Source organism: Heptranchias perlo, chromosome 31, assembly GCF_035084215.1.
Source record: "Heptranchias perlo isolate sHepPer1 chromosome 31, sHepPer1.hap1, whole genome shotgun sequence".
Classification (NCBI taxonomy): domain Eukaryota; kingdom Metazoa; phylum Chordata; class Chondrichthyes; order Hexanchiformes; family Hexanchidae; genus Heptranchias; species Heptranchias perlo.
The window spans coordinates 25,568,959-25,586,607 of NC_090355.1; the positions used below are offsets into that span (position 1 = coordinate 25,568,959).

The 17,649-nt window shown below is 41.1% G+C and overlaps 1 long non-coding RNA gene across 1 annotated transcript in view; it reads left to right on the plus strand.

The window, feature by feature from the left end:
* LOC137300590 (uncharacterized) overlaps positions 1-12,388 on the plus strand; it is a 68,615-nt gene extending 56,227 nt beyond the window's left edge. The window contains exons 2-3 of the long non-coding RNA XR_010958135.1: positions 9,227-9,299; positions 12,070-12,388. This is a non-coding gene — a long non-coding RNA (uncharacterized lncRNA). The remainder of the gene's footprint in view (positions 1-9,226; positions 9,300-12,069) is intronic.
* The last annotated feature ends 5,261 nt before the right edge of the window (positions 12,389-17,649 follow it).

The window sequence follows — 17,649 nt, forward strand, 5'->3', positions numbered from 1 at the left end:
AATTTTGAAAGCTTTATTTAAGGCAAATGATAACTGAAATTTCTAATGTTCAAAATAAATATTATTGAAAAAATTGTCAAGTCATTTTTATCTTCAAAAAGCATTTTGAATGCTTCAATTGTTTCATCAGCAAACAATGACAGAGAATTGTTTACATGTTTAGTTAGGATTTTGCCATTATTACTGTTTACATTCAGATTTCCATTAAAAAAGTTTACATAAAAATTTTCAATCTTACATACTGACTAAAATAGTGAGTCAAAATCATGACATAGGAAATAAAGTCTGTGGAGCAGAATTCTGCATCATATACAAGATTTGTGATAGTATAAATAAATATTAAAAAATGTATTATCTTGAAAGGAAATAGATGGTCCAGATTTTTAAAAAGGTAAAAATCTCTAACTTCTAATTTACTGTGTAGGATTGTATTTCAGTGATAAGGCACTGAATTGGCAAATTGGGTAAATATTGTCCTTTTTAAATTAAAAACAATGCATATCAAATCTGGCACAGATCATCCTACAAATACACAATCATTTATTGTGAATTTAGTATATTTTCCTTTACTTCTCTACATATCTTTTATCTCATTTACAGAAATTAATTGCAAGAAGCTCATTCAATAAAACAATAGTAAGAAACATAAATTAAACATCTAACTATAGTGGCTGCAATCAAAGGCCTGCAGATAAGTGCCAGAACTAGCCAGGCGGAAACTCCACCACTGACCCTGGCAAAGTATGCAGAGTGAAGGGGAAGTTCCCTATTTAACACATTCCTGGCAGGCGCTCACACCACTATTGGTGCATCTTCGCCTCCCATCATAGTAATGGGAGCAGGTGAAATGGCGGAAGCCAGCTGTGCTGGTAAACCTATCACCCCCAGCCCTTTCAGGAGATCAGCAGAGGCCTCTTGCGTTAGAGGCCAATTTATTTACAGTGTCAGTTTCTACCTTCTGGCCTGGACTCCCTGGGTGACTCCGCTGTAGCCACCAAGGAGGCAGAAGGCTAGTACACATCCTTTTACCCAGCATACTGACCGCCCAGCAGTTCCCTGGCCGTGGCTGAGGAAACTCCAGGCCTGGCGGGCACTGGCGAGTGTAATTCTGGCCCAACTGTCAGGATAGCAGCCAGTGGATTTCAGGTCCAATATCTACTTGTTTCATATACTCTAAGAGCTAAGAACCGGGGCAGGCACCTGTTCTGTGTCCGAATAGCAGCCTCCATAAAGTCATTGGTATTATGAGAGAGCAGTCTAGTATGGCTCACCTCTTAAATCTCTCTCTTGGCCTTTGCTCTCTTTCTTCCACCACCCCCCACGAGGAAAAGCCCCACTTTTCAAAATCGCCACTCTTTATGGGGAAGGTGTTAACAAAAATTCACTTGATAGAACATCTGAAAGGAGTTGTGCAAAACAAGTGTTGGCTTAGTTAACTGTATCTCATGGAAAATAGTGGTTGCATTAATTTCTTCACAATATTTGAAAATTAGCAGCAGCCAACTACTGTGTGGGTTAATTTTAGCTAGCTGATATCAGAGAAAACTCCAGCCTGTATTGACTAGAGAACTATCCAAAATATTTTTTTTTAAGTTAGCACCTAATCAATCATGATTTTTAAAGATTATAGAGATTATCTTGGTTCAAAATGCCAATTGTGTTAACATTCAGGTCCCTACCAAAGTCTGTAATTAAGGTCAAACAACCATGGGAATATCTTCATCAGTAGATAAACTTAAAACACAATTACATCCATCTTGATTTTCATCAGCCTTTACTAATGTCCAAGCTTTCTTTACAATCAAAACCGCATCCTGCAGCAAATTATGATTTTTATGCTTCTCAAGAGATGTTACTGCCTAACCATTGTTAACCCCTTTCCTGTTGGGACTCCAGACTGGGATACTCCCCATAACATATATACAATCATGAATTTCCTGGCACAAGCTACAAACTGCTTGCACTCCATATTTGCAAGAGTTCAGGACGCCTCTATTGAGTTCCAAGTTTTGAACATCTGTGATATTTGCACATGCTTGTTTGTTATGTTTGTGTGATGTTTGAAGCATAATTTGGCTTCCTCCTAACATAAAATTTCAAGCCAGTAAAATTGTATTCCCTTGTATCAGCTAGCAAAATAAATTATAATATCACTTCTAACCAAATCACATGCAATTTCTAAAATTCAACTGCCTGTCTACCTTGACATTTCCTGTTCTGCCAGCAAAAAAAAAAGTAAACCAAAACTAGACAAACAGTAAGCTGTTATTGTATTTCAAAGAATCACAGACCCCAGGCGAGAGTGTGTTGCAAGGCAGCAACATACTCCAGGATGTATTATCCTATATAAAGTAATACAGGGTTCACTGTTGAAGTGAGCTGCTGTTTTTTTCAGACAAACAAATCCCAGCCTCTGGTGTAAGCCCATCTGATTGGACTCCAAATCTATGCTAAATTTTGGCACATCAAAATTAACATACTCTTCATAACACAAAACTTTTGGCTCCCAAGGAAATGTTGGGCGCATGAAGCATAGTCTGTTACACTTGCATTACAGATTATTTACAACGATCAATCAGTGGCTTTTTTTTCTTCAACAAGTTGCACACATAGTGCTTTGAATGTAAAAAAAAAGTCCCAAGGTGCTTCACAATTAATCTAATTTGGGAACAGAGAAACAGCCATGGAGGAAAAGACTAGGAAGGGTGATCAGAAGCTTGATTTAAAGACTCATCTTTTCAAGGAGCAGAAAAATGTGGAAGAGGTATGGGGAGGCAGTTCCAGCGAGTAGGGGCCAAGACAGCTGAAGCCTCAAACAACAACGCTTGGGCAAAAGGGTGTGTGGAGTGCATAGAAGGCCCAAATGAGAGGACTGAAGGGTGTGGGAACAAAAATAAGACTGGAGGTGGCTACAGAGACAGTACGATAGTGTAGTGATTATGTCACTGGACTAGTAATCCAGAGGTATGGACTAATAATCCAGAAAACGTGAGTGCAAAACCCACCATGGCAGTATGGGAGTTTGAATTCCGTTTTAAAAATAAAAAAAAAAACTGGTATTGGTAAAAGTGACCATTAAGCTGTCGGACTGACATAAAAACCCAACTGGTTCACTAATGTTCTTTAGGGAAGGAAGCCTGCTGTCCTTACCTGGCCTGGCCTATATGTGACTTCAGTCCCACACCAATATGGTTGACTTTTAACTGCCCTCTGAAGTGGCCAAGAGAGCCACTCAGTTGTATCAAACTGCTACAAACTCCCTACCCAACAGCATTGTGAGAGCACCATCACCGCACAGACTGCAGTGGTTCAAGAAGGCTCACCACCACCTTCTCAGGACAACCACATCTCAAGAATGAATTTAAAAAAAACATAATTCTTCTAATCCTGTGGAAGGTACAAGTTTATGCCATGATTTTTCCATTCTTTAAAATTCACAATCACTAAAGAAGTGCACAACATCAACTACATTTTGCTTTACAGGAGGGAGGTAATTGGAGAGAAAACAAACATATTTAAGTCAGTGACTGACTCATTCTGAGCAGCTCTCTGTAAGGGTTATAGAGGCAGTTGCAGCCCAACATCTGAGAATGGCCAACATGAGGGAAGCATTTTTAACCTTATTCATCCTTTTTTGCAATACATTTATTACATTATAAAGGAGTGGTAGCAGCCTGCCATTATCTTGCCCCAGTGGCTATTCTTCATGTGCCAGCAAATGATTCCTGAAGCAAGGAAAAATGAAAAAAAAATTTCAACTCTGTTCCTAGCAGACCTTGAAATTCACATTTCATACACCATTTTCTTTGGCAGTGTAAAGAATATATTAAATGCATTTTCTTTTTAAAAATACTCCTGATAATGCTGCATTTGTTTCAATATGAGGTTTCTCACTTCTTTATTACTATTAGAAAGGTTCCATCAGAAAATCCTGAAGAGCTTTAACCGTTCCAATTTATTTTTTTGGCCAAATGAATCAAAGTAAAGGGTAATACAACATTGAGCATGGTCCACAAATTTTCCCAACAATCTCAGTGAAGTAAATCACATCACACAGGATCAAATTAACTTTACCTTGTAAACACCTGCTGGGTGTCACGTAACCAGATACTGTACAGTCTAAGCATATTGGAATTAAGGCACGTTATGCAAGAGCATGTGTTCACCATAATCCTGTCAACTGAAGACAAGTTAAATGATAAAAGTATAGACAATTACTTATCTGTAGCTTTCAAATATACCTCCCAGACAAAAATGCTATCAATATATAATATGTACTTTCCTGTCGACCAGAGGAAAAAAAATTGCATTATAGTGCCAGATCTCTAATAAACCCTTAGCTTTTATGCCATTACCTTTACAATTTTACATCTTCATCACAGTTTCTACTGTACTCTAAGCACCTGCTAAAATAGTTTAAATGGACTACATTATGTACAGTAATAAAAATTCAAGAGGCAATAAATCAACCTTGGAGTCTGCTGACATTTATAAATTGCTCAAGCTTCACGTATGGTTTATGGCATCATCAGAATCTCTTGAATGAATTACTGCCTTATTAACTACTGCCAGACATCTGTTACCCTACGAGCAGTTTCCAGAAACAGTTTCACAAACAATAGCTTAAATACTACACGCTGCTTAATGTAGCGCAATTAAAAACTATACATAGATGCAAATATTACGTCACTAGTGTCCAGCCGAACATCCTTTTTATTTGTGCCTCTATGGGATAGAAATTCCTGTCAGTGAAAGAATTTTCACCGGTGGGAACTGGACAAGCGAGGGCCAAAAATTACGACTTACAAAACTCACCAGCTACCCTCCACCTCGCTAATTTTTATTCAAACCAGTGCATACTGAGGCAACCCACAATTTCCCAGTTTTCCCAACCTGTGCCTATGCAAGCACTAAGCTCGCTCATTTAAAATAGGAACTAAAAGCCAGCAAGGTTATTGTGTGCCAAGAAGGGATAGCTCAAAAAAGTAAATGGCACCAGAGTTGGACCACCAACATTTGCCATTAAACTACCAATCATATCTACAGGCTCAGACATAGCTACCTGGTAATCACAGAACACAACTGCCCCCACAACCCAAGTTGAACAGGAAGGTAGCTGTAGTGCAGTACCATCTTTTGCAAGGAAACCTGTGCTAATCTCCACCATAGGATGGCATTTTTAGTGACTATCAAGGTCACCTACACCCTCAATGTTAATGTCTCCAACTAGCATCTTCAGCATTAGCCAATTTGCTAACCACAGATGTACCAAACATCACTGAGCAAGGCCAAAGCTTTGATCACCTTTCCCACTGAATAGCAACAGAATCATGACAGGGCTGCCCAACTTCATCACATTCCTGCATTTCCCAAAGTACAGAAAGTCATTGATGCTGCCCATATGGTCATTAAGGCAGCAGGTTCCTGCTCATCCTCTGGCACCAAAACCTGCACCTCTTCACACGTGCATTGTGGCTCACTCAGTGCTGCTGCTGCTACTACTACAACAATATGCATTTATATAGTACTTCTAAAGTAGAAAAACATCCCAAGGCACAATCAGACAAAAAATGGACAGCGAGTAAGGGACGGGTGCAACGAAGTGGGTTTTAAGCATGATCGTAAAGGAAAACAGGGAGGTAGAGAGCAGAAGGGTTGAGAGAGTGAATTAGTGAGCATGGTACCTAGAAGGTTGAATGCATGGCCAATGGTAGGCAAAGGGCATTTGGGATGCACAGGAGACCACAGTCAGAGGAGCAGCGAATTCTGAAGGGGCGGGCAGGGTTGTTTGGCTGGAGGAAGTTAGAGATAAGGAGGGGCGACGTCATTGGAGGGATTTAAACACAAGGATGAGAATTTTAAATTGGAAGTATCGGGGGACCAAGAGTCAATGTAAGTCATAGAGGACAGGAGTGATGGGTGAGTGCGAATTGGTGTGGCATAGCATGCAGGTAGCAGAGTTTTGGATAAGCTGAAGTTTACATAGCATGGAGGATGGGAAGCCGGCAAGGAGAGCATTGGAATAGTTGAGTGTGGCGGTGACAAAGGCATGGATGAATGTTTCGGCAGCAGATGGGCTGAGACAAGGGTGGAGACGGACAATGTTACACAGGTGGAAGCAGACGGTCATGGTGATGGAAACTATATGGTGTTGGAAGCTTAGCTCAGTGTTGGAATAGGATGATAAGGTTACAAACAGTCTGGTTCAACCAGAGACAATGGCCAGGGAACGAGATGGAATCAGTGGTGAAGCAACGGAATTTATGGCGGGGCGAAGGCGATGGCTTCAGTCAACCCAACATTTAACTGGAAAAAATTGTAGTGCATCTAAGACTGGATGTCAGACAAGCGGTCTGACAGTACAGAGGCAATGGAGAGGTATATGCGGAAGCTGACCCCAAAGCAGGGATGTTCTGCTGGAACTGTATAAAACACTAGTTAGGCCACAGCCCGAGTACTGCACACAGTTCCGGTCACCACATTACAGGAAGGATGTAATTGCATTAGAGAGGGTGCAGAGGAGATTTACGAGGATGTTGCCAGGACTGGAGAATTTTAGCTATGATGACAGATTGGATAGGCGGGGGTTGTTTTCCTTGGAATAGAGGAGGCTGAGGGGTGATTTGATTGAGGTGTACAAAATTATGGAGGGGCCTAGATAGAGTGGATAGGAAGGACCCATTGCCCTTAGCGGAGGGATCAATAACCAGGGGGCATAGATTTAAAGTGATTGGTGGAAGGATTAGAACAGAAATGAGGAAAAAAAAAATTCACCCAGAGGGTGGTGGGGGTCTGGAACTCACTGCGTGAGGGGATGGTAGAGGCAGAAACCCTCAACTCATTTTTTAAAATACCTGGATGTGCACCTGAAGAGCTGTGACCTGCAGGGCTACGAACCAAATGCGGGAAAGTGGGATTAGGCTGGGTGGCTCATTTCTCAGCCGGCGCAGATACGATGGGCCGAATGGCCTCCTTCTGTGCCGTAAATTTTCTATGATTCTATGATTTACAGAGGATGTTGCCGAGGGGCAGTATGTAGATGAAGAGGAGGGGCCCCAAGAGGTAATGGTGTGAGTGTGGGAAGATAAGCCATTTCTAGAGATGCTCTGGCCACAGTTGGATAGGCAAGAGCAGAATCAAGCAAGGGCAGTCCCACTGAACTGGACAACAGAGGAGAGGTGTTAGAGAAGGGTGGTGTGGCCAACCATGTTAAAGGCTGCAAAGTGATCGGAGATAACAAACTTGGAAAATGCACCACAGCCAGTGACATTGGATGCTATCTGTGACTTTGATTAGGACTATTTACATGGAAACCTGATTGAAGAGATTCAAACAAATTGCAGGAAAGATGGGTGCAGATTTCAGATGCAACAACACATTTAACGACTTGAGAGGAAAGGTAGGTTGGAGTTGGGGCGGTAGTTTGCAAGGACAGAGGGACCAAGGATTTTTTTTTTGAGGTGAGGGTAATGGCAGTGGGTTTGAAAGGAAGGAGGAGGATAGTACCTGAGGAAAGCGAACCGTTTACAATGTCACCTAGCAGGAGGGCTTGGAAGGCAGGTTGGGTGGTCAGCAGTTTAGTGGGTATAGGGTCAAGGAGGCTGGAGGTGAGTCTCATGGACAAGATGAGCTTGGATTAGGCGATAGGAGAAAGATGATAACTGGAGAAATATGTCATCCCAAAGTCTCTGGTGACCATGTCTAAAGATTATATGATTCTACCTCTCCCTCCACCGAATAAACAGAGGTTAGAACCACCTGAAATCCTCCCCCCACCTCCGCTGCACATAAAACCTGATTATGGAACAAAAGTAAATTAAGATAGTCACACACCCAATCGACAGTGAAGCCTAAAAGCGCAAATTAACATAGAACCTCAACTGCCCCCCCAACAACTCCATCCACTGATCAAAAGTCCCTTTCCTCTCCTTTCCTCATCCCCTTCTACCCCTCCCTCCATCTTCCCCCTCCCCTTTCCCATTCTCGCCCCCTCCCTTCACCCTCCTCCTTGTTCTTCCTTCCTCTCCTCTGCATTGCTCCCACTCCCTCCTGTCCATGTCTCACCCATCTCCCTCTAAATCATGTCCCTCCTCTACCTAACACTCTCTCCCTCTGCTCTCAACCTTCCTGCCCCCCACTTCATCACTTCCCTTGCCCTTCCATCTGCCTTTCTCCCCTCCTCCTTCTTGGTGCTTGACCTAAATACTGTCATTAGTCTTGACTCCATGTGCAACGCCATGAGATATCAATCAGTAATATATTAAAATTCTTGCATATGGAATGCCCTTCTTCCTATAACACCGTCCTCTCATGCTATTTCCATCACATTGACTTGTAATGCTTTTCAGTCATGCTTAAACTTGGTACCTCAAAATCCAATTCTTATATTTACCTCTGATTGACTCATTCTCCCATGTGTCCATTCCTGGTGTGTTTCTCTCAGCTGCTAATTTGCTTCTCCAAGTTGTGTATGATACTGTGAAGATTTGGCCTCTTGCCCAACCTGAACTCCTACTGCCTCTCCTGACTATCAATACTGGCCACTATCCACTCCCATCCCGACCCACCCTCACCCTGAGCACTGCTCCCCATAGCCTCTCTAAAACATTGCCAGGTTCAGAACCCTCAATAGTCCTTGATTCTATCCTTCCCATACTCCTAGATCCTAGAATCCATTCTCAGGTTTTTGTCCCTTCCCCCATCAACACTCCTGCATCCAAGTTTCACCCTCACCATTCCCCAGTACTACTACATGTCTCCTACCTATCTAAATCACCTCCTCTACCATCCTCCTGTTTATCCTTAGCTTTAAAAAAAAGCCGAAAGCGATAAAATTGAGTGGACGCATAAACAAAGTTATAATGATAAGCTACTGATTTACAATTTCCACAAAAATATGGACATAATCAAACAATTCTAATCTTTAGATATGACTAATACTCCCAGAATACATGGAATAAAAGTGCAATTTGACTTACTCAATCCCCGTGAATCAGTGGCCATGATGATATATTGTATGCTTCAGTGCACAAACAGCATATCCTCTGGCTTACCATGAGCAGAAACATGAGATGTGCTAGTGCAGCATATAGATAATTCCATTATACACATTCTGTAGTACTTTTGATTTGCACTATCTGTAACATTTCTCAGTCACGCTTAATCGTCAAATTTATTCTAACAGGCAAATTTATTCCACCATTTCTAATTGGATCATTCTTTCCAGGTAATTGGCTCCCAGCCTGGTCCTACCAGTCCTGACTTCCACTTTCTCAAAACCTGCAGCAGGCCGTGGACATGTAAGTTAAAGGAAAATTAAAACAACTGAATAGCTTCAAGCAGGGTGTAATTTTTTTATACATTGATTCTTACAATTAGGATAATTTAAACCTTCTACTTCTGACACGGCTCTCTCTCTTAGATCCAAAATAATTTTAAATGCTGTATGTTTCAGCTTTCTCTCTCCAAGAACATACTGGTTGCACAATGTCTCCCAACTTCTTAATTTACCAGTCAAACAAAGGCAAGGGTTCTAATCTGCAGTGTGAACTGACTCCAGCACTCATTTGAAGAATCCACAGTAATTACATCTTCTAGTCTGACAAGGGACACATATCTACATTCTATTTTACATGGTATATGTTCATTTCTTTATAAAATAGCATATTCTCTGACTGAGCAAAATCACTAGTAATGTAATATGGCATATATGTATGCATTTTCTAACCATCACATCACACTCCCTGTGTCACAGTTAATTATAGGCAAATTTATTCTAGACATATTTCTTGCAGCTCATATGCAAATTTCTTTCAACAATTTTTTTTTAGAAGAAGGGAAAGTCAATCATTTGAACTGTACAGATAAACTCCCCAAACCAACTGAAAATACTGCATTATCAAAAAAGAGTCAGAATGTCTGTAGGCTACAACTGATGAGTTAGTATTAGATTAAAAAGCAGGACGTCAAGGATAATAATCAGGATTACTCCCAATGACATGTGCTAGGCCGATTAGGGAGAAGCAGAGTACACACTTCAATATGTGGTCTAACAGATGGTGTAGAAGGGAAGATTTCAGATTGCTAGGGCATTGAGATGAGTTCTGGGGCAGAGATAAGCTGTATAGATGAAATGGCATCACCATCATTAGGGTTGGGGAAGAAATGTATTAGCCAGGATTCCTGCTTCTGATCCTTATCCAAGATCTGCTGTTGCAGCACATCTTTAGACATACCCATGCTTCTCATTCCCCATGATAAATCACTTCATTTGGAAGAAATGCAAAGGGAGAAAAATCTAACATTTTCCAGCTAGCACATTCCTTTAAGTTTTCTCCCAAATTCTTAGATTTCTATCATTTTAAACAAAAACTTCATAGACCATTAATTAAATAGATTAGTTATAACTGGAAATTGTTGTGATTCACATCTGCAACTCAGCTTCATGGCAAATGCTTGCTCTTGGTTGTGCTGTAAGGAATCAAGCAGAGACAAATAAGGTGAAATTCCTCTTAAAAAACAGGAGAAGGACGTCAGTTTTTCTCTAAAGTTAACAAATTAAGAAATAAACCTTTGAAATGTGTAATTTCTAAAAGTGCAATTTCATAAGTGAGTCATTAATTTCAGAGAAAAATGGGTATTCTGCCATTTTTCATTAAAAGAGGGATTTTGCCCCCATCCCCAAGTACTTGCCTTATAAAAAGGTAGAATGAGGTGGGAAAAAGCAGAATTGCAACTGGAGGTAAAACTATTTGTGCATTTCATCCATCATTAAGGCTATTGGCTACTTCTAGGTGTATGGAACGGATTCAAAAGTAGGTTGGATAACTAAGCACAGTGCTTAGTGCTTCTTAGTGCATAAATTAGTGTTTCTTTCATCATCACTGACAAAAATGAAGCATCTTTTTCCATGATGAATTATTTATAGATTCTTTCTTGCTGTCCACAGTGCTCACATGGTTAAAATTAGGTACTGTAAGAGGATGCAAATGGGTCAGTTCAGGTGCAGTAGACCTAAGAAGAACTCCTTGACATATTCCTGCTTCAGTGTCATTGAATTTAGTGAGCTTGACACCTTGGTCGACTACAGACAGGCTGAAAGATGTCACTGAACTTTACTATAAGTAGCAGCTGTATTTACGTGAACAAACAACCAATGCGATCGACAACCTGTGAATGACTGAACATCTAACGTAGTTATGAGAAAAACAGTCCCGAAATATCTTCCAAGGACTGTGAATGTCTTTTGAGACTCATGTTCTCCTAGTTAACAGGCAGTCTGAAGCCATTAAAGATACTGGACTGAAGAGGGCTATGATAGCATTCCGCCATATAAGAAGTGAATGATCATATTTCAAAGATCAGGTTTATTTTGAGGGCTAGTACAGGAGAAACATCTTTTTTGCTTTGACATTTCAAGGAGAATAGTAAAGTGTGTAACCACTGTAAATATATTGTTTGTACAAAATATTATTCACTGACCTGATGTTAAATATATTTGTCTGTTGGTTTACAGCCTGAGCTATGCTGTGACAGTGTATATTCTTCTGCCATCCAAAGTCAAGGAAGTCACATGGCAGCACATGATATATTCTAGTAAACCAGACTATAGTGATAAAGGTTCTCCATTTGATCCGAACACATTCATCTAGATGTTGAGCACGTAAAGACACAAGGATATGCAAGATCTGCTTACGGGGATAGCAGGGGGACTCTGAATCCAAGAACATCTAGCATATAAATCAAAAATGTGTCTATTGACTATTATATCAATGATTCTCTGCAACTGAATGTTTCCCCTTTTCCTTTTCTCTGTTGTTGAAGCAAAGAAGTACTAATACAGCCTGTCCTCTACCAACTGTCTTTAATCCAGATTAAATCACTTCACCACAATAATATCTTCAATCCAGCTCAATCATTAATGGACAATGAAGGACACATTTCATCAATCAATTTTTGTGCTCATGTCTTTTTAAATTTTAGGGTTTTTTTCCCCCTATTAGCCTCGTTGCTAAGTGTGTGGAGCCCTGGTAGCAAGACAATTTACATAAACAGATTTTTTTTTTCCAGGGAAAATGGGATTTTCTATTTGGAATTCAATGGATCCCAATCACTAACTGGAAGATCATCCTTGTTTGCACAAGCTCAATAAGTACAAATTTCAAATTTTATTTGGGACTCATCAAAATCAGAATGAAATGTGTGTGCAGAATCCAAGTTTTAGAACACAGCAAATTGGCTGCATGCTGCCAGCAGTTGACACCCATGAGGAAGATAGCAAATGCAGTATCCACCATCAATAATAACTAGGCTGTACTTCACAACTGAGCCTTCAGAATGCCAAAAGAAACAAAATGCAAGCAAAAATGGATTTTCTACACTGAAGTTTCAATTTACATTCTAAATAATCAGGCTTGAGCAACACGTAATCTTAAACTGTCAATGTCTGAGATTGTCAGTATCTATATCTACTAAAAAGAATTGAACATAGTACTGAAAAAATGATCAACTTGGCATACTGGCTCTTCAAGTCATACTATTAAAAAGGTGCATATAGTTTTAACTATCCCTTCCCTAGACTTGTGAAAATTAGAGACCACTCTTAGCTAAAATTAACTTAGAAGATCAGTTGAGTGATATACAACAGAAAACATTTATCACTTCAACAGCTGGCAGGCACATTTGAGAGTGATCAGGTTTATATTGATTGTATCCAATTACTATATCTTTCCTCATTGCATTGTAAGATTTGTGACATCTGTGAACAATTGACCAAAGGTGGTCCTTATAAACTATTAACTAAAATGCCACAAACCATTAACTGTCAAGTATGTATTTTTTTGTTTAAGACAGTCTTCACAGTGTAAGGCAAAAAGGACAAATTTGCAGATAATGATACATTTAATGAAACTAAATCTATTGCATTTACTGTGGTTCATTAAAGAAGTCAATTTGCTATGCACTCCCAGCTCCCTTAATTTAGTCCCTTCTAATTTAAGTTATTCTATCCACATGGTTTTATATTGCTGCAGAAAAAAATTAATTATACTTTGTGAGTATAATCAAAGCATAGCACCCATACTGGAGAATTTAAGAACCGAAGAAAAAAAAATATTTTTATACCAAGCCAGAACCACTTGCAAAACAAGATAATGATTAGCTCTCAGCCTTAATGATTTGAAGAATGATCTTTAAGACTAGGACCTTGAAATTACACTGTGGGATAATGGATACAAAATGTTATGTTTGTCAGAAATTTCTGACAGCTATTTTAGAAGAGGCATTAACCAATTTTAAAAGGGTTAATGCCTCTGCTAATATAAAAAATGGTTGAATTTCAGACATCACACAGGGCTCGATTTTAGGAGGGAGGTGGGTTGGCAGCGGGGGAGGTCAACTGGGCGCGTGGGTAACGCGCCCAGTGAATTCGGGGTGCTCCGCACGCGATCGCAGCCTGATTGAAGGTACTTACCTTGGCTTCCGGGTTTCGCACTGGAAAGCTGCGTAGCGGGCGGACTGCGCAGCTGCATCATAGGCTGTCAGCTGGAGGAGCCCTATTTAAAAGGGGCAGTCCTCCACTGACTGATGCTGCAGAAAATATGCAAAACTACAGCATGGAGCAGCCCAGGGGAAAGGCTGATCCCAGGTTTAATGATACCTCACTCCAGGTCCTACTGGATGGGGTGAGGAGGAGGGGGAGAACAGAGATCTTCTCCCCAGCGGACTCCAGAGGAAGTGGCCTGCCTCTGCCACCAAGAAGGCCTGAGTCGAGGTGGCAGAGGAGGTCACCTGCACCATCAACATATCGCGCACCCGCATAGAGTGCAGGAGGCACTTCAATGACCTAAGTAGGTCAGCCGAAGTGAGTACACTTACTCATTCCCCTACACTCAGTCTGTCACATCACCGCCCCCACCCCACATCTCCTTCTGCACTGCCAACACTAGTCTATCACATCACTCCTCACACCCACTCCTCACACCCACTCAAAGCTCATCCTCATCTTACCTGCACTTACTTACCTCGCCAGTACTCATCCCACCACTACCACTCAACTCAATTCTCATACAATCTCATACTCACCCTCTCATACATTTCTTTCACAGTCAGCCTCACTCAATCTGCCACTACCTGTGCTGCAGCCACAGGGCATGCATCACATATATGCAGTAGGAAGCGTAAGGCAAACGTATCGTGAGCATGAAGGGGATGCACAAGGGTGTTTGAGGGTTTGTCATGGTTTTTACTTATTTGATTTCTGAGCAACTCACATTACATATTATATTGTCACCACTACTGCCACGTCTTTGCAAATCTTGTCTGGTTTGTGCAATAATGCCCTTTCCTGAGGATCACAATGAAGACCCACAACTGATGCCACCCACTGTGTCACTGCACATTGGGTTGTAGGTGTATTTGCAGGGCTCTTTTGTGCAGACGACAGATGTCGGCGATGTCCCTGGTGGCACCCTGGAAGGATGCGGAGGAGAAGTTGTTGAGGGCAGTGGTGACTTTGACAGCGACAGGTAAGAAGATGGTGCTCGAGCCAGCCGGGAGCAGCTCGGCATGAAGGAGGCTGCAGATGTCCACGACTACCTGTCGAGTGACTCTGAGCCTCCGTATGCACTGCTGCTCAGAGAGGTCCAGGAAGCTGAGCCTCGGTCTGTGGACCCTGTGGCGAGGGTAGGGCCTTCTGCGACGCATCTCTCTCTGCTGTTGCCCTCCCTCCCTCCTGTGCGGGTGGATGTGTCACAGCACTGTGTTGTGGAGCTCCACATGTCAGAGATGGACAGTGTGGCCGGTGAGGCTGGTGATGCTGTTCATCCTCCGAGGAGGTCATGACTGCAGCTATGGCGGCCCCCATCCGGAAGATGTACGTTTGAGGGGGTCCGCAAGGTAGGTAAATGTGTCTGCACACCGGGGTTGAGATTCCAAGTTTATGAATTTTATTGTTAGGAGGAGGGTGACGGAGGCCAAACTTTGTCCAAAGTGACAGAGTGGCCTCCTGCAATGAGTGAGGGTCACCCCCCCAACCTGTCAAATGGACCGTTGCAGCTGCCACAGGCTGGTGGCTGCAACACGTCCATTTCAATGGGAGTGTTTCCCCCAGTATGGGAAACAGTCTCAGTTGAGTTGAAAATCCCACCCCTCCTAAAATATCATGTCAATCAGGTCTGCTAACGACCTGAAGTATCTACTTAATTAGTTTAAGTGGCATCCCGCCGGCTTTAATTACTGGCGGGAGTCCCACATGCAGGGGCTGCGCGCGCATCTAAGCGCGCCACTGGAGAACCCGGAAGTGGGCGGGTTGGAGCCGGACTCCGGATCCGCCCCGGGAATCCCCAGTTTTCAGAGCCCCCCCCCCCCACCGTCACGAACCCGCCGTCTCGGAGGTCTGAAAATCGAGCCCACAGCGTTTGTACCCATTATCCCACAGTGTGTTGAGGTTTTTTGGTCTTACCACTGCTGTCTGCAGCCTAAACCTCTAGAAGACATTGTCTTCCAGATCTTCGATAAGATTCATGATCAATCGTTGTTCGCAGTCATTATCCACTGCACCACACCTGTTTAAAACTCCATCTCAACAGGAGAAGCATTAATATCCCCAAAGCTGTTTGTCTTCAGCATTTCTTGGATCCTTCTCATTTGTGCATTTTCTGTGCTCTATGTTTGAAGGATCGCTAGTATTTGCAACACTGAAATCAATATTTTCAAATTGTGTTCATTTATATATTCCCCATAACTAAATTATCACATGAAGCAGCATCTCCAACAGCATTTTTTTTGCTACTCCTGAAATAATGTTGTCAGTCTCAGTCAAAGCATTCTGGGCATCCAAGAGTAAACTCCTGTATAATTTAAAATTTACAATGTCCCCCAATCCACATGGAGTATTCAGAAAAAGAAAATATCTACAGTTCAACATTAACCATGTCAAGATGCAAGTAAAAGGTTGAATTATCTACAAAATAAGACATGATGACTTTCAGTGTGCCTTTGAACAGCCATCAACTCATCCATGTGTTCTCATTTGCAACGCCGTTAACAGAGTATGCATTTTCAATCTGATGAAGCTGGGATATCATTGCCTATTTAAAATAAAAATTAGTGTACAACAGCTTGTTCCTTTCCCCAACAGCAACAAACATATAATCCAGTCTAGTGGATTACATTTCACAAGATGTAACACATGTCATTTTTATTTATGTATTTTGGCATCAACTGTGGCAAATTTGCCATAGCCTACAAAAGCCACACTATATTTTACAAAACTGAAGAACCAGTTTTTGCTGGCGGATAATCTCTAATTGACCAAATCTCTTTGCCTTTCTTGCACCAACGATCCCACAATCTTCATATTTTTAGTAGAAGCTGTCAGACACCTTAATCTCCTGCCACTTTTCTTAGAACCTGCTTACAGATGCAATTTTAAAGTTCAGCTCACAACTTCTGGTACTTAAATTGCTAGTGTTCTTTTCTACAATAATTACTTTTTAATACAAAATGTCCACTTCTCTTTATATCTGCCTTTTGGTCAGTCTTCGTGTCAGAAAAATTCATATTTTCATGAATTTCTTTACTACAAGCTGAAGAAGCCATTTTGATCTCTGACAATGCCTATTTGATTTCTGCACAAAAATTAGAACAGAAATATACAACTGTTCTGCTCTGGTTTTCTTATAATGAAGCTGATAGGATTTTTTTCTCCAAGAGGTTTGCTGTCATATGTGGCTGACATTTACAGGTGCTTATTAAGACAGGTTAAGCTCTGTTCCACAATAATGTTCACTAAACAGCAATTGTTACCATCAATCCTGATGTAAAAATAACTTTTAACATCCTCTCAATTTTTCACGTCTATTTTACTTGTTTTGTCGACTTCAACTTTATTTTTTTAATGAATTTATTTATGCTTGAGGATCAGTCATGATACATAAAAGCACTTACAGATGCATAAAGAGGTACACAGATACCTGTGTACAACTGGTGTTAAAGGCCTTCACAGATCCATACAAGAGAAGCAGCCACCCTCTCACACCAGAGAGTGTGCCAAGGAGAAATAAACAAAATAGAATGTAAACACGAAATAAGAATGATGACACAATGGAGGGGGGGGGGGGGGGGAAGAGAAGCAATATTAGAAGGGCATCAACAAATTAGTGCTATTCCCCCAAAGTATGAAATACCAACCTATAGTGCACATACTGTACAAGTCTTAATCACAGAAAGATGTAAACATACAAAAGCACACAAGAGGTGGCTTTTAGTGGTAGACAGGACCTCAGGGCTAGATGCTGCAATGAGATGACGACTGGAGGTTGAGTTTACGGCAAGTGAATAAAAATTTCCAAGGGACAAGCTAACAGAATTCAGGAGCAGCTTCATGGTTTTTACAATCTCCGTAGAATAGATAAACTCTTTCAATTCAGACAATGGGATTGCGAAGCTTTACACCAAATTATATGGCTTGTGAATATACTGCCACAAAGCAAGCCTGGGACCAATTATAGATCTATAACTCAGCTCTAACCTATACACACAATATTAACTCATTTACTCAAAACATCGAATTTAATATAAACTAAAGTATAATCAATAATGGCAGGATCATTTGGTTTCAATCACAAACAATTTTTGTAATTATCACAT